The sequence below is a fragment of the Stenella coeruleoalba genome, assembly GCF_951394435.1.
Source record: "Stenella coeruleoalba genome assembly, chromosome: 14".
Taxonomy (NCBI): domain Eukaryota; kingdom Metazoa; phylum Chordata; class Mammalia; order Artiodactyla; family Delphinidae; genus Stenella; species Stenella coeruleoalba.
In genome coordinates this window covers 7248354-7269821 of record NC_137160.1, presented here as the reverse complement: position 1 = coordinate 7269821, position 21468 = coordinate 7248354, and the positions used below count along the sequence as shown (strand labels likewise).

Below are 21468 nucleotides of genomic sequence, written 5' to 3'. Positions count from 1 at the left end.
GACTAATGCATTTTACCTTAATTTCCTTTTAAATCTCCTTCTCTGTGTTTAGCTTAAGACTCCATTTCCTCAGTTTAATTCTCACATCACTCATAGTTGCTTCTCCTTAAAATAGGTGGTTTTTTTAGCCTGATCATCTGGGAACAATTTAAACAAAATCCTTCATACATAAGCTCAGCTTTCTGATTTCCAGAGACTTTCAAAATGATTCATGTTGACTAGTTACGTATCACCCTGGTCAATAAGAACAAGTAAAGACACTAGAAAAGCAGACATCAAACTCTCATTCTGAGGCCAAGGAAGGAGAGTCTGTATTCCCGCCGCCCTCCACTCCCCTCCAGCAATCCAGAAGCTCAGTTATATGCCTTGTGATTTATGCTTACACTTTCCTTTAGTGTAATTCATTGATTCCCTGGGTCGAGGCTATGCTTTAAGGAATAAAGAGTGAGAAAGCCTTAGGATGTATGATTTGCCATACTTATTAAATCACTTAATCATTAACAATTTTTTGAGTGCCTACTTTGTGTCAGGGGGTGAGGATGGTCTTTGGTTAACCCCAGTGTGAATATAACCATCGTCCCTTTACTCGTAAAGTTGCGTTAGAGTGAGGAAACAGACGCTAAAGTCATTATAATGAACTGGGGTGCGTGTTCTAATGGGGGCATGCAGGGTGGTAAGCAGGCCTCCACGAGGCATCTGTGCTAATCAATGGGCCGGAAACATTCTCCCTGAGAAACTGATGCTTAAGTTGAGATGTTGAGGAGCAGTGGAATTAGCCAGAAGAAGGTTTTAGGGAAAAAAATGTTCTTGGCAGAAAGAAGATCATTGGCAAAGAACACGGACAGCTTAGTGAGATAGAGGAAGCGAAAGAATTTCAGTACATTTTGGGAATAAAATATGTGTTAGGATATCCAGAGTTGAATCTGGAGAGGAATCTGGAGGCGTAGGCCATGCAGTAAACCCAGGAGCTTATGTTGGATTTTGTCTTAAGAGCACGGAAAATCCATTGAAGGGTTTCAGGTAGGAAGAGGCACGATGTTATAGGGTGGAGGTAGTTAGACTGGGAGGCCTGGCAGTTATCGCACTAGTACCTGTGAGAGAGGATGGGCGTCTGCACGAGTGTGGCAATGGCTGTAAAGGAGCAAAGGTGCACACCTGTAACCACGGCACGTGCTGGCTCACTGGTGGCAGGACTACAGCTCTGTTCTATAGACTCCTAATCTCTGATGCTGTGACTGATTCTTGGTGTGCTGTTGTTTATCCATCAGTCTTCAGCGTTTTAAAGATGTGTGTGTCATTGTGATACTGGTCTGTTGGCATACAAGTCTAGGCCATGAAGTGAAGAGATTTTACGTCAGGTGAATCGCTAAGAGTACTCACTGCCCTAGGCACTATTATCAACAACACCCGAAAATCACTTTCGGGTCTTTTAAGGATGTAAGAATACGCCTATAGAAGTTGAAGTGAACTAGCAGGCGAGAATGACAATATTTCAGATTTTTATGTAGCTTGTCACATTTTCCCCTGGGGCAGACCGCACTGAAGGCAATTTTAGAAAAATAGAATAGAACATAATATTCCTCAGATGTGAATTTATTAGCATCTCTCCGGGGGTCAAGAGACACCCACAAAGCAGCTCTTTTATGTTGTGGCCTAAGTTTTCCACTAGTTTTTGGTATAGAAATATACATATCTTTTATTTTTCCAGAAGGAACTTACTGACCAGGGTATTCAGAAGGCCCAATTCTTTGTGGTATTAAAAATATTTATTCAGGTCTTCCCTGGTGGCGCAGTGGTAGAGAGTCCGCCTGCCGATGCAGGGGACACACGTTCGTGCCCGGGTCTGGGAAGACCCCACATGCCGCGGAGCGGCTGGGCCCGTGAGCCATGGCCGCTGAGCCTGCGCGTCTGGAGCCTGTGCTCCGCAACGGGAGAGGCCACAACAGTGAGAGGCCCGCGTACCGCAAAAAATAAATAAATAAATAAAATTAAAAAACATACCCACCGCCTCCCCCCTAAAAAAAGAAAAGAAAAAAAAGGTAGGAGCTTTTCTCTTACTTAAGTAAAATTCCAGCTTTCAATATTGTGACTTCACAGTATCCGACAATATTACTGCATAAACGCCTGCACATGCATTATTAAACATGCAGACCCTATCTCACTCATGCCTCCAACATGGAGTCTTTCGCAAAAGACTAACTGCTGTTAAATTTATGGCCTCCTCTAAATAGTTTACTTGGTGTCCACGTCCATATGCTACTTGCAAAAGGTCTAATTTCTTCTGTTTACTGGGTGTGCCAGATGTTTTATGACAAATAGACCCAGTTTTTGGAATTACCCGCTAAGTGTGATATTTAGCAAGTAGACAGTGACCCCAATTTGTAACATACGATGCTTGTAGTGGACAAGTTATATGAATAATTGCAATGCTTTTTCGAGTTGTTGGTTTTCAGTTTTGATTTTCTCAGTACTCTTTCTACACATCCACTGGAATTTTCAGTCATCTGGTTTTGTCAAATAATCGTTTGTATGAATTACATATTTTAATCATTGGCTCTAAAAATACTGACGAAACAGCTGCACAGATAGTTCAGTATTCACTTGTAGGCAAGGATAAGTTTCTGAGGAAATACTTGAGGTTATTTGCGTATGCTTACATTTACAAATGTTAACACGGAAATGCCACATCACCCTGATATTCCTCTGTTGTGCAAGGATTCCTACCGACCTCTCTGAGAAGTGTGAAGGCCATCAGGCAGGATTCCATTGTTTCCCCTCCCTTATCATCCACGCTGCCACCCCGCCCCCTTCTGCTGTTCTTGATTTCTTGGCCATCGAAATTCAACATACCTCGAGGGCATCTGGCCGTCTGCTGGGAGCAGCTGGTCCCCTGGCTGCACCTCTTCCCTCTGTCCTGGCAGAAATGAGACAGCTGGCTCTCTGAGGAAGGGCCTGCCTGGGTGACAGCGGAGGAACTGGGTGGCTCGGGCATCTTCCCTTGTCCTCTCCGTGCTGGAATGTCACTGAGTTCAAGCTCGTACTGCTCAATGCATGACAGGCTAATAAATCGAGAGGCAAGCTGTCGGGTTAAGGAACAGAGACTTTATTCGGACCGTCGGCAGACCGAGAAGATGGTGAACTTATGCCCCAAAGACCCATCTTGCCTGAGTTAGAATTCAGCCTTCTTTTATACTAAAAGGGGAGGGCGGGAGTAAAGTCAAACATTTCCTGGCTCCCATCAGCCTCCGGAGGGCACGTGTCAATTTCTTCCTCCCTGCAGTTATTCACAGGTGGCCCTGGGCAGGATGTTTCCGGTGAGCTAAACAAAGGTATTTTAGCTTAATGCTCATTGCCTGGGAGGCAGGGTTCCCAGAGATGGGCCATTATGTATAATTTAAGCTTCTAGGCAACATCCCTTTAGTGATTAACTTGTAATAGAAGACAAAAGATTCTTCCCTATTACAAGAGGATGTCTCATTTGCACACTCGGGGGGTGGGGGTCAGGAGATCTGACTCTAAAATTACGTTTCTTAGTCTATGGTTTTACTCTGTGGAAACTCAAATTTGGACTAATTCGGCACTGCTAATATTAGGAGAAATTTTTTTCTTCTGGAAGCGTACCAGCTCAGTGGAAAGAACAGGGGTTCTGCACCCCGAGAGGCCAGCTCCTTGTTAGGTACACAGACACCAAGGGCAAGGGCTTAATTAACATCCAGGTCTCAGTTTCCTGAGAGCTGGGAAGATTGAATGGCCTGTTCGTTATCTGTCCACCTCATAGTTATCTGTCCACCTCACCAGAGAAGACTCCTCATCTGGATCATGTCCTGAGCCCCTGACGTACACATTTGAGACATATTTACACCAAGTGAAAACACTGACTTATATTCGGTACTAAACGGAGTTATGGCAATGGCGAGAGAGACTCTATCTCTGTTATCGCTTTAGGGTTAAACTGATTTATCTGTATACTGCCTAATCGTTTTAAAATCTCCGAAGGAGAAAAATGCAGCAACTGTGAAAGCAAACAAAACAAAGAACTTTTCATATGATGCACTCAGTCATTTATTCAAGCAAATGTACTGAGGTAGGTAAATGGAACTGAGAGGCAGTTGGGTGTAGTTAGAAGTGCATGTACGTTGGAACCAGATACACCCAGTACTGAGAACCAGTTCTGATTCGTGGTAGCTGACGAAGTGAGTTGACACTTGACATCTCTGAGCACTGGTTCTCATCTCTAAAATGGAGACAATAATAGATTAGATTCGATCTTTGTAAGGCACCCAGCACAGCATTTGACCCGTGGAAGGGAATAAAAATATAGTAACCGTTAGTTTAATAGCATCGTTCTGTTAGGATGACTGAACTTTCTTATATTGTCAAATATTCATTACACAAATTTTGATTATAGAAAACTGTTTATGTGTCGAGTGAGAGCAAAAGCTAAAATAGATTCAATTGCATTCATTGCTTATCAGAACAGATGAGTTTTGGGAGGAGATGGGAAGGAACTTTGCCGTGTTGGATGTGAGTAGTTTAAGAGGTAATTTGTAGGCTGGATGCTAAAATGTCTTTTCCCCCCTTTAAAAAAAGACTTTCAAGAGTTCTCATGGACTACAGTGAACTAGATTGCCTGTTCCTGAATTCCTTAAACGATGTGTTATATAATTTTTTTAAATGCCGTCTTGACCCAGCTTTGAGACCCTGGATAGAGGCTGGTTAGTGCCCCTTCTTTTTTTTTCTTTTCCTTGAACTTCTTGAAACGATAATATTTTTAATATATTGGGTTAAAGTATATCATTAACATTAATTTTACCTGTTTTTAAAATTTCAATTGGAGTACAGTTCATTTACAATGTTGTGTTAGTTTCTGCTGTACAGCAAAGTGGATCAGTTAGACATACACCTACATCCACTCTTTTTTAGATTCTTTTCCTGTATAGGTCATTGCAGGGTATTAAGTAGAGTTCCCTGTGCTATACAGTAGGTCCTAATTAGTTATCTATTTCAGTGCCCCTTCTTGACAGCCGATTAAGTCCATCCCAGGAAGGTCTCTTATTGGGCCGTCACACCCCAGGCTCCATGGCCCTGCCCAGATCACCCCAGGGCCAGGCGCCAGACAAACAGGGACAGCCTCTTGGTTCAGAGCCCGCTGACTGTGTTCATGCCAGCCAATTCTCAGCCTGCTCACCCCACCTCTCCCGTCCCTCCCAGTGGAGACCGCTGTAAAGACTTGTTCCCATAGCTCTCCCCCTTACCCCCTGCCCCCAGCCTTGTGTCTTACCCCAGCGATCCCCTGTGTGGCTCCTTCTGGAGTGACATGGACTCCCTCTCACAGGAATATAAATTATCTTTTTTCCCCAGTTTTATTGAGGTATACTTGGCAAGTAAAAACTCCATAGATTTAAAGTGTACAATGTGATGTTTATATATATATATATATATATATACATATAAACATGTTTATATACAGTGAAATGATCACCACAATCTTGCTAATTAACATATCTATCACCTCCCATGGTTACTATTTTTTTTTTTTTTTTTGGTGTGATGAGAACGCTTGAGATCTACTCTCTTAGCAAAGTTGAAGTATATGGTCCATTATCATTAACTGTAGTCACCATACTGTACATTACGTCTTCAGAAACTATTCATCTTTCTTATATATATATTTTTTAATTGAAGTATAGTTAATCTACAATGTTGTATTAGTTTCAGGTGTATAGCAAAGTTGTTTTTTTTTTTTTTTTTTTTTTGCGATACGTGGGCCTCTCCCGTTGCGGAGCACAGGCTCCGGATGCGCAGGCTCAGTGGCCATGGCCCACGGGCCCAGCCACTCCGCAGCATGTGGGATCTTCCCGGACTGGGACCTGAACCCGCATCCCTTGCATCGGCAGGCGGACTCTCAACCACTGCACCACCAGGGAAGCCCTACATTTTTTAATTGAAATATAGTTAATCTACAATGTTGTGTTAGTTTCAGGTGTATAGCAAAGTATTTTTTTTCAGATTCAGATTTTCATTGTAGGTTATTACAAGATATTGAATATAGTTCCCTGTGCTATACAGGAAGTCCCTGTTGTTTATCTATTTTGTACATGGTAGTGTGTATCTGTTAATCCCGAACTTCTAATTTATCCCTCCCCCTTCCCTTTTCCTGTGTGGTAACCGTGAGTTTGTTTTCTGTGTCTGTGAGTCTGTTTCGTAAGTTCATTTGTGTCGTATTTTAGATTCCACATAAAAGTGATATCATATGATATTTGTCTTTCTCTGTCTGACTTACTTAATATGATAATCTCTAGGTCCAGAAACTGTTCATCTTATAACTGAAAGTTTGTGCCCTTTGACCAACATCTCCTCACTTCCCCCCATCCCCCATCCCCCAGTCACCACCATTCCACCCTCTGTTACTGTGAGTTTGACTTTTTAAAACTCCACATATGAGTGAGAGCATGCAGTGTTTGTCTTTCTGTGTCTGGCTTATTTCACTGAGCATAATGTCCTCCAGGTTCATCCATGTGGTCATATAGGGCAGGATTTCCTTCTTTTTTAAGACAGAATAATCCATCACATACATACCACATTTTCGTAATCCATTCATGTCAATGGACACCTCGGTTGCTTCCACATCTTGGCTGCTGTGAATGGTGCTGCAATGCAATGGGAGAGCCGATAGCGCTGGGAAACAGGGATTTTATTTCCTTTGGATTTACACCCAGAAGCGGCGTGCTGGATCGTGTCCTTGTCTGGTTTTGGTATCAGGGTAATGCTGGCCTTGTACAATGAGTTTGGAAGTCAGATATTTGGAAGAGTTTAAGGAGGATTGGCTTTAATTCTTTAAGTGTTCGGTAGCATTCACCCTTGAAACCATCAGGTCCCGGGCATTTGCAAGGGCTCCTGGGGTCTTGGGTGGCACAGGCTGCTGGGACCCTCCTGTTCTCTCTTCCCCGCAGGGGAACTTGTGGCTGAAGGGATTCCCTTTGATGCTAGGTCAGGCTCATGGTGCTGGTAGCACTGGTGTCTGACAGGTGGATGATCATGAAGTGGCCGCGAGGCTGGGTCTGATGGGCGGGTGCACGCACCTCTACCGGAACATTGCTAATCGTTGTGAGGCACAGGCACTCTGGGGGGTGGCCACGGCTCTAGGGTCTGGGTGTACAGAGGTTAGGGGAGCATGGAGGCCACCCGCGGTCCTGGAGCGATGCAGCAGCGACTCCTTCTTGGGGTGGTGCAACAGCATGTCCCCTTGTGGGGGGTCTGCAGCAGCCATGGCTGTTGGTTGCCTCTGGCAACCAGAGGTGCCTCAGGCACTGTGGTCCATGCCAACGAACACTAGGGGCATCTGCCGTGAAAGCCGCAGGGAGCTGTGGCTGTCATAGAGGCTGTGGAGGTCCTAGGCAGCAAAGGCTGTCCCGCCCTCTCTCTGCAAACAGGACCCTGGGGACCACAGCAGTAGCTGCCGCATGGTTGATACTGATGCCCGAGCTTCTTCTTGTCCTCAGCCATCTCCAGTCATCTCAGCCAAGCCCACCTTCCCTGCAATTTTTTCTGTGCAGCTAGTCTCCGTTTTTTGTCCCACCGTGTTGCTACAAGTTCTTAATTAGACTCTTGAACCCTTCCAGGGCTGTTTTCCTCTGTGGATCGCTGTCTCATTGCTGTTTTTCTGTTGGGGGTTGAAGGCTGGCGTCTCCTGTTTGGCCATCTTGCTGACATCACCCCTCAGTAACCTCTGCCATGGCCATTGTCTGCTGAGCTGCTGGCCTTACTCTATCTGAGTAATAAAAACTTATTAAAAGGGCTTCCCTGGTGGCGCAGTGGTTAAGAATCTGCCTGCCAATGCAGCGGACACGGGTTCGAGCCCTGGCCCGGGAGGATCTCACGTGCCACCGAGTGGCTGAGCCCATGTGCTGCAACTGCTGAGCCTGCGCTCTAGAGCCTGTGCTCTGCAATGGGGGAAGCCATGACAATGAGAAGCCCGTGTACCACAACGAAGAGTAGCCCCTGCTTGCCTCAACTAGAGAAATCCCACGCGTGGCAACGAAGACCCAACACAACCAAAAATAAAAACAAATAGATAAATTTTGAAAAACCCCAAAACTTATTAAAATACCCTGGTCTTATAGAAGCCATGCTAAAGGCAGTCTTTTCATAGCATTTTGATACAAAAATATTTTTTGCTGTGTACATAGATGTGGACAGTTGAACACATATAGGAGCATATATATGCACAACGTATGCACATTCTGGCCCCTTGAGTGGGGATAGACCAAGCTCTAGCATTGAGTTTTACTCTTTATTTCATAGTGCTGTTGTTAGAGACCAAAATTTACTTTGAAGCAAAAATGACAATTGGAAAAAAAAAGAGGATCCTGGAGGCTCCCTCGTTTCCCCCCTCTGCCATTCTCTCTTTATAATAACTGTTATATCACATCAAGCGTTGTTCCAACACCCCTGAGAAATCTGTGCTCACCTGAAATGCCATGTGTATGTGAAGGGACCTAAATTACTATTTCCAGGGGGAGGAAGTACAACCTTGAGTCTTCTCTTCTGGCCGAGTTTAAAATTTCAGTTTTAATATGACAGTAAAATGAGTTGATATATCTGCTTTGGATGAACAGAGAACCAATTCTGGGGATGAAAATCCTCCACATTTGGGGCCACTGACACAGTGACTTTCTATTTCCATGGCTGAGAAAGATTTCCCCAGAACCAGAGCTAGCTAGCTTTCTGACATTTCCGTTTTTCCTTTAAAGATTTGGAATAGAAATATTTCATAACCTGACTATTAGTACTCCTTATCATGGTAGTAGGTTTTAAATTTGATATTTTGTCTGATATCAGCAACTATTTTCTTCCTCAAGGTTGTTTCTTAAAGTTAAGGTCTAATGATATGTTTATGTTACTCTATGTACAAATTCATTTTTGTGTTTAAAAATTTCCAAAAAGTTTGGATAATTGAAAGCTTTTTGGAATTTTAATGCAATTCTTATCGGAAAAGTTGCATTTATTTTCCTGGGAATGATGGTTTATCATCATATTAAATGTCTTAAGGTTCTCTGGTTTTCTTTGCAGCTAGTGGGAACAGGTGGCTGTATTGATAGTTCATTTACAAGGGGACATTTTTAGCATGGCAGTGCCCAAGGCACCAGGGCAGTAGAGGTAACCAGGAATGATAATGATTAGTAGTGAGACACCTAGGGTCATATTGCTTAGGTTTTAATACTGGGTCTAGATCTAACTAGCTATGTGACCTTAGGCAAGGTGCTAAACTATACTTCAATCCACTCAATAGATGTTGAAAACACAATGTATGTTTGCTACACTTGTTATTTTTCTATAATCGCGCAGTGTCATAGAAAACTTGGTATTTTCTCACTAGGGGAAATTATGCTAATCTAGTATTACTTCACATACTATTTAATGATTTCAGTTATGAAGTTATGAAATTTGAAGCCTACTGAAAATTTCTCTCACTTATTTTCTTTGCAGTATTTGTCCTTATTGCATAAGGTAGAGAGACCCTTATTTTTAAAGGAAAATGTCAGAACAAGATTACATCGAAGTAAATGTATGCAACATACTAAAAGTGAAATATACTAATATCCTATTTAAAATAAAAGCCAGCATATAATATAAAAAGAAGAACCATAGGTCAGATTCACTGGCCAGGCCTCACTCTCAGTACAGTTTACACCTGATCTCATTTGATCACCACACCAACTAACCAAACCAGACACCGGTAATTGGTCCATTTTACAGAGGTGGAAACCGAAGCACAGAGAGGTAGGTAAATTTCCCAGGCCACACACAGAGTAGCTGATTGTACCAGATTTTAAACCCAGGTTAAATCCATCTCTGACCCACTTGAGAAGTAAACATCAAATATAAGTCAATTCAGCAAATGTTTATTGATGATATGTTTTCCTCAAGGTTCTAGACAATTCCATTATGCTCTCAGATAACGGGGGGGGGGTAATGAAAGAGAATTTAATATATGGATTTACCTTTAAGGTTCTTAAAGACTCTAGAACCTGACATATATAATATCATTTTGCATTAAATTAATGAGATAATACATGCATTTCCTGTATAACTTTGCAAGACATGATCTCCTCTGATGGACTGATGGTCAGTACATGATAATAATATTCGTGTATCTCATCATCAGAGGCAGTCATTACCCACCAATATCACTTAACTTGGAATGGTAAATTCAGATCGACTAAACTGTTACTTAAATGGATTACCTGTTTAGATTTTGAGTTAAATTGTAAAGAGAGACATCAATGGACATTTTGACGGCTAGGGAAGAACGCAGGTGTTTTCGGTTGGTTGGGACCAGTGTATTTATACTCTGGGAGACGCTAAGCATTTGGGAGCATAAGAGAGTGAGAGGCACCCAAGCAGGTATTTATCAATACTTTGGCTGGCAAAATTCCTTTACTTTTTTCAAAGCGTTTTCTAGGGCACTTCTTCTGATTTAGATATTACAGAGTGAGAGTACAGGGTAGTTAAAATGGAGAGACAACTTAAAAATGTTGAGATTCTTAAATAACTCCTGCTTAATTCTTACTATAATTTTGTTATTGGTGGATTTTGTACCCTTTGCAGTTAATGTTGGTTGAAATTAATTGTTGAAGTTGTGTAACCACCTAAGCCAGAGGCTGCGATGTTTTCTTGGAGAAGCAAAAAGCAGCTATTATCCAAATATTAGGTTTGCCAAATAGTAGCAGATTTTTCTCATTTTCTCTTCCCTATATCCTAGTGAGGATTAATAGTGATAAATATATAATTTAAGCTCTTTTAGCAGAAAACAAGTTTGGCATTGAAGAGTGCTAACATAAAAACTTTTCAGTAAATAAATCATTATTTTTATTATACTCCAGATTTCCTGATGAGAGCACCATTACTGGAAAATATTCAGTGTGTTAAAAGGAGTGAAAATTATTGTTTTGAGCATTTCATTAGATTCTCAATTTCCTGATGGTATCACTGTTCTTGAGAGAATACCATCCGTAAGAAGAACAGTGTGATTTCAAAGATTTATCAAAACCTTTGTTCCAGAGAGAGTCAAATGATTTTCTTGTCAAGTAAATACTTCATGACATAGTTAAAAGTAACTGTAGGAAAATACTGACTAATACAGGGATTGGGATGCAAATGACACCCAAAGCCATCACTGACAGGGCTTGGCTTTCCGGGTGTTATTTCATCGGATTTTTCATTTCCATCTATGAGATGCCATTCCCCGTGCGGTTTCCGTATTACAGCCGTTCTCTGCAGCTGTGACAGAACACCGTGTCAGACTCATCTGATAATCTCCAAGTCCCTGTGGACCACGCTGGTGCACAGACAGGAAAGACATATATTTTTGTGTCAGAGGGGGTAATGAACATCTTTCTTTCCACCTGCAATTTTCACTGCAGTTCTGTGTTTGCCTGTTGATCCCAAACAATTCTTCCCACATGACATTCTGTCTCACCAGGCCCTTTCTTCTTCCCCTACCTTGCAACACAGGATGACTATGGAAATTTGAAAAGAACATGAAATAGAACTCTGACTTGGTGACATAGAAAAATAAAGATGAAGGTAAATGATGAGCCCAGTTGTGATATATTATTTAGAAATCTTGCCTTGCTTCCATGAGGCTCTCCTGAGGACCAACAAGAAGTGACAACAGGAGATGTGGTGATGGGCACATGGAAGAGAATCATGTTAAAGATGCTTTTTTTCTCATTTGCCTTTGTGTACTTGCCCAGGGGTCAAGAAAGAAAAAAAAACCCTTCACCAGCATGACTTATAGTCATGACACTGCTCCAGATAATTGGACCTTGTTGATAGTCGGTCATTAATTATTTGTCTATTTGTCAAGAATCATCTGCTACGTGCTTGTTGTTTCTTTGCCTTCTTTGTATGAATGGTGTTCTATTTTATCTCATTAATAATGCTCATATGTGCTTTAACACACGGGACTTAGAAACAAGGATGCATGTTTATACATCAGGCAGGTCTGGCTTTTACTGCTAAGGTAGCAAATAATGCACAGGGGGCTTCCCTGGTGGCGCAGTGGTTGAGAGTCCGCCTGCCAATGCAGGGGACACGGGTTCGTGCCCCGGTCCGGGAAGATCCCACATGCCGCGGAGCGGCTAGGCCCGTGAGCCATGGCCGCTGAGCCTGCACGTCCGGAGCCTGTGCTCCGCAGCGGGAGAAGCCACAACAGTGAGAGGCCCGCGTATCGCAAAAAAAAAAAAAAAAAAAAAAAATGCACAGGGATTTTTTTAAAGCAAGAAACCATCTTTGCTTATATGGTGTCAAAAAGGTAAGAATACATTCATTTTGCCTGTAGAAACCCTAGGTAATTCTGCAGTATAATTAGAACCTTTTCACGAAGATTCTATTGTGTTTATACAGCCATATCATTTACGTAGAACCTGTAAAAATGGATTTTTTTTTTTTTTTTTTTTTTTTTTGCGGTATGCGGGCCTCTCACTGCTGTGGCCTCTCCCCTTGCGGAGCACAGGCTCCGGATGCGCAGGCTCAGCGGCCATGGCTCACGGGCCCAGCCGCTCTGCGGCATGTGGGATCCTCCCGGACCGGGACATGAACCCGTGTCCCCTGCATCGGCAGGCGGACTCCCAACCACTACGCCACCAGGGAAGCCCTGGATGTTTTTAATTAAACAATGGAAACAGGTTATCCCTAGGTTAACGGTCTCCAACTTCATTACCACTCTACTAGTTTTGCATTACCCTCGTTCTCCTTTATAAAAAAAATTAGTCAATGACTCATTTTCTCAAGAATTTGCTCTGGGAAATTGAGGATTCCTCCCACCTAGGTTTTGGTAGCTAAAGTTTCAAGTGCCCTATTCCATAAATGCCCACATCCGGGATCTGAAGGGATGAGTGGCCTCGTTTGTTTTGAATTTACATGTGGGATGTTAGGTCTGTAAATGAGGCTGGAGACTATTTCAAACGGGGGAACAGACTCTGCTTTGCAGAGCGGTGTGAGTGACAGTCATCAGAGCGACCACTTACCAGGTGCTGGCGGGCAGGATTATCTTTAACACCAAATAATAAAATTAGGTGATAAAGGTGGAAATATTAAAGACAGCACTTGGGGAATGATGGAAGAGCAATCCAGATGAGCTAAGACCCTCGCTAAAGGTTAACCTGACCAATTGATGAAGAAAAATTAGGACAAGGATAACCACGAGACAGGGCAAGGGTGCCATTTTTATGCACAAATTGAGTGTTTAGGGGAAGACATAAATTGGGAGGAAGGAAGGTCCTTCCTAAGGGCTGTGTTGAGAGGTATCCTTTAGAATATTTTAATATCACTTATAGTGATAACTATAACCTGTGATGCATCCAATCAGAGACTAAGAAGTAACTTACAATTGCTGCTAGTGATTTTATTTACTCAACAATGTTGAGATTCTACGTAATATTGAGATGTAAAAGGAAAATACGAAGTGTGCTGGCATTCTACCTTTTGTTTTTTTGGTAGAAAACAGTAAGCATAAGAGACAAAAGCTACTGTCCATATCTCTCCCAATTGTGTTCGCATCCTACACTAAAAGCTGGGAATGCTCATGTAGGAAGTTATGAAATAGGGGGCGTATCTCCTGGTTGAGGAGACCTGTGGGTACTGCTCCCTGGGAGGACTGAAAGAGGGCATGTCTTTTGAGGGTAAGCTTCTGCTTGGCCAAAGGGTTATTGGTCATCATCTAAGAGAGAAAGCCTTAGCCAGCTTGTTATAGAGACTGACTCAGGTGCCTTTACTCTCAAAGCGTAGAGAAACAGCTGGGAACCCTACAGCTTGGTCCCTGACCTAAGGTGGTTTCATTCCCAGGCTCCTAGTTTCCTTCCTTGGAAGCCTAAAATCAGCCTGATAATCAGTATGACAAAAAGACTCAGACGCATCCTATAAGCTAGAGGTTCTAAGATCTTGAGCGCTTAATTGTTGCAACCAGCCTATTCACGTTTTAAGTTTTGCTTGTAAAACAATTATGTACTATAAACTGATGCTCGTGATTTTGAAACTATGGATTGATATGCTTGTAGGAAAATATGAATATAAGTGAATAGATCATGTATGTTTTAGAAGCTGCAAAGTTTAATTTTATTTACTTCTCTAGATTTTGAGGCATAATCCTTGCGGTAATATTTGTTTGTTTCTTCAAGAAATACTACATTAGGACTTTTCTTTCTAATTTGTTTTACCCGCTGTGGTGATGGCACTAATGGTGCGAGGGCTTTTACGATTGGAATTCATTCATTCGTTCCTTTAATGTCCATTTATGGAGCGTCTGCCAATGCCACTGTTTTCGGGACTGAGGGTTAAAGATGAAGGCAACAGGGACTTCCCTGGTGGCGCAGTGGTTAAGAATCTACTTGCCAAATGCAGGGGACAAGGGTTCGATCCCTCCTTTGGAAAGATCCCACATGCTGCGGAGCAACTAAGCCCGTGCGCCACAACTACTGAGCCTGCACTCTAGAGCCCGTGAGCCACGAATACTGAACCCAAGAGCCACAGCTACTGAAGCTGGTGCGCCTAGAGCCTGTGCTCCGCAACAAGAGAAGCCACTGCAACGAGAAGCCCGCGCACCACAACGAAGAGTAGCCCCGTTCGCCGCAGCTTAGCGCAGCAACGAAGACACAACGCAGCCAAAAAAAAAAAGAAAAAAGGGTGAATACAACAGACCAAGCCCTTATGGAGCTTGCATTCTAGTGAGAGAGAGAAACAGTCAGAAAGCAAATAGATACGTGATGTAAAGTCAGGTAATAATCAGAGCTAGGAGGAAAATGCAGAGTCTAGAGAGTGTTGAGGAGAGCGTTATGTTTGATCCCATCTTCAGGACAGGCTTCTCTGGTGTTGAAACACGGAACTGGCGGGAGGGAAGGAATGTTCTGCGAAGATCCGGGAATGAATCTTCTCAGAAGATTAGCTTCACGAGGCTTCACCTGAAAGCTCACAACCGTACCCTACCTCTATGTTCTTTCCCTACTTTCTCATGAGTCTGTATTTTGTGCTTCTATGAATCAGTTTGGGGACCTCTACTGTTAGCTTATATTATGTTGATAATAAATTCCTTGGATTGCCACGTGAAGATTTCTCTCTGGTTTTGATGGTGGGTTATGTTCACTCTTGTTGTAACGTCTGTGATTTCATTTTCTGGGAGGATGGCTTGCCATGAAAGGTAGGAACGGGCACTGTGGTGGGCAGATGTGTAAGGTGGAAAAGGCGTGTGCTCACATCACAGAGCTTTTAATTTATTTCCAAATCGGAATTAATCACAAAGCCAGATATGGATTAATGATTGGTTTTGCAGAAGCGGCAATGGGTTAAAAGCGCTGAGAAACAATGTTATAGTCCCCCTCGGACAGATCATCATTCTCTTAGTTTTATTTCATGAAAAAATCCTAGACCAGTGAGCACCCCCTTGAATGAATTATACTGTTGGAGACATTAGTATTTTCTTGCAACTGTGTAAATTCTTTAAGTTCCTCTGTAGCAGCCAACCCAGCCCGGCGCAGTGCTGAATTACTTGGAGAAAAATTGATATATTTTCATGGTATGCATAAAGTAATCTGTATTTTCAGGAAAAGAGACTCATAGTGGCCTACCTTATTTGGGAGTTTGCTCTAGAAGCCTTTTGTTGGAATTTGTTAAAAGCTTGGGGAAAATAGCCCAACTCTTACTTAGTTGGAAGACAGATCCAAAAAATGGAGTATGTTGTATTTTGTGGATAATCCATGCGTACAAGGTGCCCAAGGTGTGAACGACCCATGAGGAAGCCTTGTGATACGAGATCTTTTCATCTTTAACCAAGTATTGCTCGGCTCTTTGACTCTTGTGGTGATGTACAAATTTCAAAAGTCAGATTGATGTCAAAGTTGAGGAACTTTTCATAGTCCTGTTATCGGACAATTTAAAAGGTACATCTGTTAGCCTCTGCAGTTCTGTCCCATTGCATGTGATCACTAAAATTAAAAATGAACTTCTCATGGAAATAGAATCCCAGCACAGAAGTTGAACTTAGTACCTTTGAAATTTAAGGCAGTCACTTCATCAAACAGATTACTTTCTCCGGTTACGGCCGATGGGAATTCACAGGTGTTAAATCAGCTTCGGAAGGACTCTCCTGTTGTTTCTTAACGGAAAACTAGAACATATGGAGACTTGCACATGGAAAATAAGCATAAGTCAAGCAAGTGTAAGACTTACTGAGCGTCGTCTGAGCATTCGTCTTTAGTGTTCTGGGCATGCAGGATTTGTTGCCTACTGAGCTGTGTGATGTGGTTTGCTGTTTCATTTCAAAATAATAATCCAACAGTTTCAACATTTTAGCTTTAATCTTCTCTGTAACTAGAGGAACTCTTCAAATGCTTTTGATGTGATTGTAGAGTGATTTTGTCTTTTGAGAATGACAATCAGTGCCTTTGTGATTTCACGGTGTAAACTGTTTGAAGGGTGGAAATGAGGCAGCGAGGAGCCTGTGATGGTACTGAATCGTTTGGGTATGTTTCTGAATAGTTAGGGACAGAGAGGAAGTACAAAGCCAGACTAGAAAGAGTTCTTTTTACCCCAGGAATTTTTAGACTTTCTGGGTGCATATGGATTTTAGAAAAAAAATTTATTTGGATTTGATTTGGCCTTTGACCTTGATATAGAGTGAAGTGTAGTTTTCCTGTCTTCCTGTAGCAGATTTGGGGCATTACATGTTCATGTTCACACACTGTTTACAGATACCAAATGTGATGAGGTATTTGTAGACCACTGGCTCAGTAAAAGTCCTGGTAAGCATTTCTAATCTATTGTTACTCCATAGAGGCAAACTGCCTGACCTGAAATCATAGCATAGATTTATGTTGTCAGTAGGGTTGAGAGAGTAAAATGGGCTTGTTTTGGTCCTATTGTTTCAAAAACTTATTTCAGCATCTGCCTATATTTGCACATGCAAAGAATAGCTGCAAATCTCATTGCCTTTTGAGCATTAAAAAGTGGCAGTCATTCAAGAACACCATCCTTGGGGCTTCCCTGGTGGCGCAGTGGTTGAGAGTCCGCCTGCCGATGCAGGGGATAGGGTTCGTGCCCCGGTCCAGGAGGATCCCACATGCCGTGGAGTGGCTGGGCCCGTGAGCCATGGCCACTGGGCCTGCGCGTCCGGAGCCTCTGCTCCGCAGCGGGAGAGGCCACAGCAGTGAGAGGCCCGCATAACGCAAAAAATATATATATATATACCTCTCCTGGAAGAAGACCAGAGAGGAGGGTGTCATAGAAGTACCCCGATGAATGACAGTGGCCTGATGTAGAATGTTGGTGATGTACTTGGGGTGAGGTGCTTGGATTCTGTGTATACGCAGAGGTAGAGATGGCAGGATTTGCTGATGGTGTGGATGTGAGGTAGGGGCGCGCGCGCGCGTGCGTGCGTGCGTGTGTGTGTGTGTGTGTGTGTGTGGTTATAAACAAAGATGAATAAAAAGGAAACTCAAAGATGAGTGAGATAATAATGGCTTTTCAAATAGAATAGCTAATTTAGTTTGTGTTTTAAAAAATCGAATAAACATCTTTGAACAGTGGACATTTAAAACTATTATTATTAAAATGTGTCCAAAAGTTCCAAGATTATTTAAAAATACTAAATAAAAGACAAAATAAAAATATACCTCTCCTGAAAATTTTAGCGACTTATTACAAACTTAAATCACTTGTTTATTTTATAGTAATTGGTTCTCCTGCTAATTGGCCCTCTTGTGTCCTTTAGCGGTGGTGGTGTCATCATTCTGACCCATCACCACTTTGCATCCGACTGCTTTATGGAAAGATACTGCTCGTGGTCTGCCTTAGGGGAAACAAATCAATCAGCCGCAGCCCTCAAACAGATAGGAAACATTTGTACGTGCTAGGGAGGCTACCACCTCTGCTTCTCATTTGTAACAGCCCGAGGTTTCTCCAGGAAAAAAAGAGTGTCTGTAGCGAGTGAGCCATGGGTTGAATTCAAATTTAAGACTTCCTGTCTTTCTAAATTCTTGTTCAGTTTATTGTGTCTTGCCTCCTGCTGTATAAGATACAGATGAAGAGATCATGGTTTTCCTGGGGGTTTGAAACTCAGGTTAAACCGACATCAGAAGGGAATTCTCAAATGAATTTTCAGTAAGTGTGTTGACAGTCTAAGAAATTTCAGCTCTAGCAAACACAACGTTCTTTTTCAATTAATGTCAAAACATCAGGGAGCTTGCAGTTTGTTATACTAACATGGTATCTGTATTCTGTGGTTTTCAGCCTGGCCCTGTAGGAGGTGAGGATTAATTGTAGCCCGTTTCTTTGACTACCCATTGAATCATTTCAGAAATAGTTTTTACCGTTTTAATTGCCCTGAGGTTATTCTGATAAGAAACCTTCTCTCCTTGGTTTGCAATGTGCTGTGACTCCATCCGAAGTTGACTCAGTAAGAAGTTTAGAAAAGCTTTCCTGAGGTATAGAAGGTTTTCATTCATTTGCTGGGAGTTTGATGACAAAATATACATATGTGTTCTTTGCAGGAAAAACAGTTGGAAATTGTTTACTTCTGATATGTCTGATGTGCTTCTTAGTATAGCCTAGTTTACATCATTTGTAGAGGATATAGGCCTATCAGTGGTGAACTGTTGGTGGGAAAAGACTCAGAAGTAGTTGCTCCTTCTGTGTTTTCAATAGTTACGTGCTATCAGCTTTATGGGCTCTCGATATTCAAGGATCATTTTACATTTTATTTTGTACAGGTTAATTTGAATTTGCATAAGCTAATTAGGTTGTATGTCATCTTTCTGCATGTGTTAGAGTACGTTTGATGATTCAGTTAAGAATGGCCTTAGGGCTTCCCTGGTGGCACAGTGGTTGAGAATCCTCCTGCCGATGCGGGGGATACGGGTTCGTGCCCCCGTCCGGGAAGATCCCACATGCCGCGGAGCGGCTGGGCCCGTGAGCCATGGCCGCTGAGCCTGCGCGTCCGGAGCCTGTGCTCCGCAACGGGAGAGGCCACAACAGTGAGAGGCCCGCGTACTGCAAAAAAAAAAAAAAAAAAAAGAATGGCTTTAGCTGATGCCTTCTGAATCCTCCATCACATTCACGTCAAGTCCATGCTTCCTACCGGCTGCTCCAAGCCAGTGACTAAGTATGGCAGAAAGACTGAGACAGGTGGGAGGCACGGCTTATCCTGAGGTTGCCTTTGACTTGAGGAGTGCCCGTCAACTTTGCCGAACATTCTTGAGTCGCTCTGCGGTCCAGCAGTGCTTCTCTTCAATGCTCCTTCCTCTCTCTCTCCTTCTGCAGGTAGCAGACTTGCCCCGTGATCTGAATCACCTTCTTGCTTTCTCCTGCCTCCTCCTTCAATGTATTTCTTGAATATCTCATCTCATCGTGGTGTCTGCTTCTTGGCAGACTCAAAGTAATGCAGATGGTACCAAGAATGGTCCAAAAGCCTGGCAGAAGATGGAGGTTTGGGGTTGGCTCACTCACCGCACAGTGGGTGAAGAACACGTTATCCTGAGCGGCGGATGGGGCCTGGGTTATTCCTGGGACTCGGGGGCAGGCACCCTACCGTGGTGCCTCGCAGGTGCCATGAGTCAGGCATTTGCAAGGCAGGGGTGGAGGGGGAGACTAAGTGCTTCAAGGACAGCAGAGACCACAGGTTCAGGATGTCTTGGGTGGACACGCCCTGCAGAGGGATAATAAAGGCTCACAGGCTGTTGAGTAGCAGGTAAAGACTTGTTACTTCCTGAGAGCCTCCAAGGTGACTTACAACAAAGCTGTTTCTCCTGCAGTGGAAGGAGAGACGACTAAAGAATTTATAGTTAGAATCCCAGAGCTTCAGACATGTTTGAATGCTCAGCCAGCGTTAAGTCTGTAACACTAGGGTGAGGTGCATAATTGGGAAAATGTGGGACCTTGAAATACGGGGTGGGGCTATCTGGATGGACGCCTCTGAAGGTCTGGCTCTATAGATACCGTGAACCTCAGAGCTTTCAGGGGGCCCATCCTTCCCTGTTAAGACCTGTGGCGTAAGGAAATCAGTGTCTACCTCAGGAGCTGTCCTTCCCGCCTCTCACGAGTGCCTGCGTGAGCCACGCTTCTGACTTCCGTAACCCTCCTGCTTTAGCATGTGCTCTACGTGCATAAGTTAAATACACCTTCTTCTGGTCACCTGCCTTGGCTTCCAGCCTCCCTCATCTTCCCCCTCTCTACCCCTTAGGAGGAGTCCTTTTCTCATACCAACCGAGCAGTCCAGCACCACAGTCGCCACCACCTTCTCTACGGGGCTCTCACGCCCAGGGCCACTATCCACCTGCCCTAATCACTCCACGGCCAGGTACCGGACAACTAGGGACAGCCCCTCAGCCCCAGAGCCCCCTGAAATGATTCAAAGCAGCATGTCCTTACCCTGCTCTGCCTGTTCCTTCTTGGAGGAACCACAATAAAAGCTCTTGCCCACAATCCCTCCCTCTCCTCTGCCGCATGAGCGACCCTAGAGCTTCCCCGTGTGCACTTCCCCGTCACCCCCAATGTCAGGGCGTGTCCCCTCCTCTTGGCAATATGAGTAATCATCTGTCTTTTCAATGGCAATCATTTCCTGATCTGTTAGCCTTACTATACCTCAAATTTTCTACTAATAGGAAATTTGTATTTTAAATCGGTGTCTGGCCAGTGGCTAAGGTGAATCACAGCCTGACCAGCTGGAGACGTACAGAGTCTGGAAAGGGAGACAGGAGACTCTGCACCACAGGAGCTGTGAGAACGAGCTCAGCTGGTGGTATTGCAGAAGCCGGGGGAGCAGCCTGGGCTTGGGTCCTGAGGCCGTTTGATCCGGGGGCTCGAATGCAACGTTGAACGAGCAAAACTTCATCGACTTAAGGGCACATTCTCAAGCCTTGGCATTTAACACCCTGGCAAGGAACCCAGGCCATGGGATGAAATTATTGCTAGAATAGCTCTTAGAATGCTGGAAAAAAGTGACGGCCAGTCCCCAAGGAAGGGGAAATGCCTGAGTTCCTCTGGGGACAGCAGAGGAAGGGCTAAGGAGGCTGAGGGGGCGTGGACAGCAGTCACGGATGTTTTAGGTAAGGAGACCCCCAAGAGGGCCGGGGGGCACAGCGTTCAGGAAGGCATTGATGACTCACTGGCAGTAGGGGCCCAGCAGCACCAAGGTCAGTGGTGGTCCTCCTCTGCAGACCCGTAGAAGTGGGTCAGTACCACCCACAGGGATGCTGGTGCTCTGGAGCCGTGGAAGCCGGGCGGTGAGTCTGTTGTGATGGGATTTCCTTGTGAATGGGGCTCTCTTACTACATGTGCACCAGATGGAGTGTTTCTGGAACTCTAGAAGCAGAAGAGTCCCTGCTTACAACCTGGAAATGGCATAGCTTGATTACCACCCCCTGATGCCTCTTGCGTGGACATCCCAGACTTTGTTTTGTTTCTTTTTTTTAAAAT

At 43.6% G+C, this 21468-nt stretch overlaps 1 protein-coding gene across 7 annotated transcripts in view; it reads left to right on the top strand.

The window, feature by feature from the left end:
- Positions 1-21468, top strand: part of LOC307196893 (uncharacterized protein) — a 965113-nt gene that overhangs the window by 281876 nt on the left and 661769 nt on the right. The window contains exon 12 of one of the 7 annotated variants that reach the window (XR_013831274.1): positions 11518-11998. The exons of the other annotated variants lie outside the window; for them this stretch is intronic. The gene's annotated coding sequence lies outside the window, so the exon portion shown is untranslated. Of the gene's footprint in view, positions 1-11517; positions 11999-21468 lie in introns of those variants that run through there. 7 annotated transcript variants of the gene reach the window in all.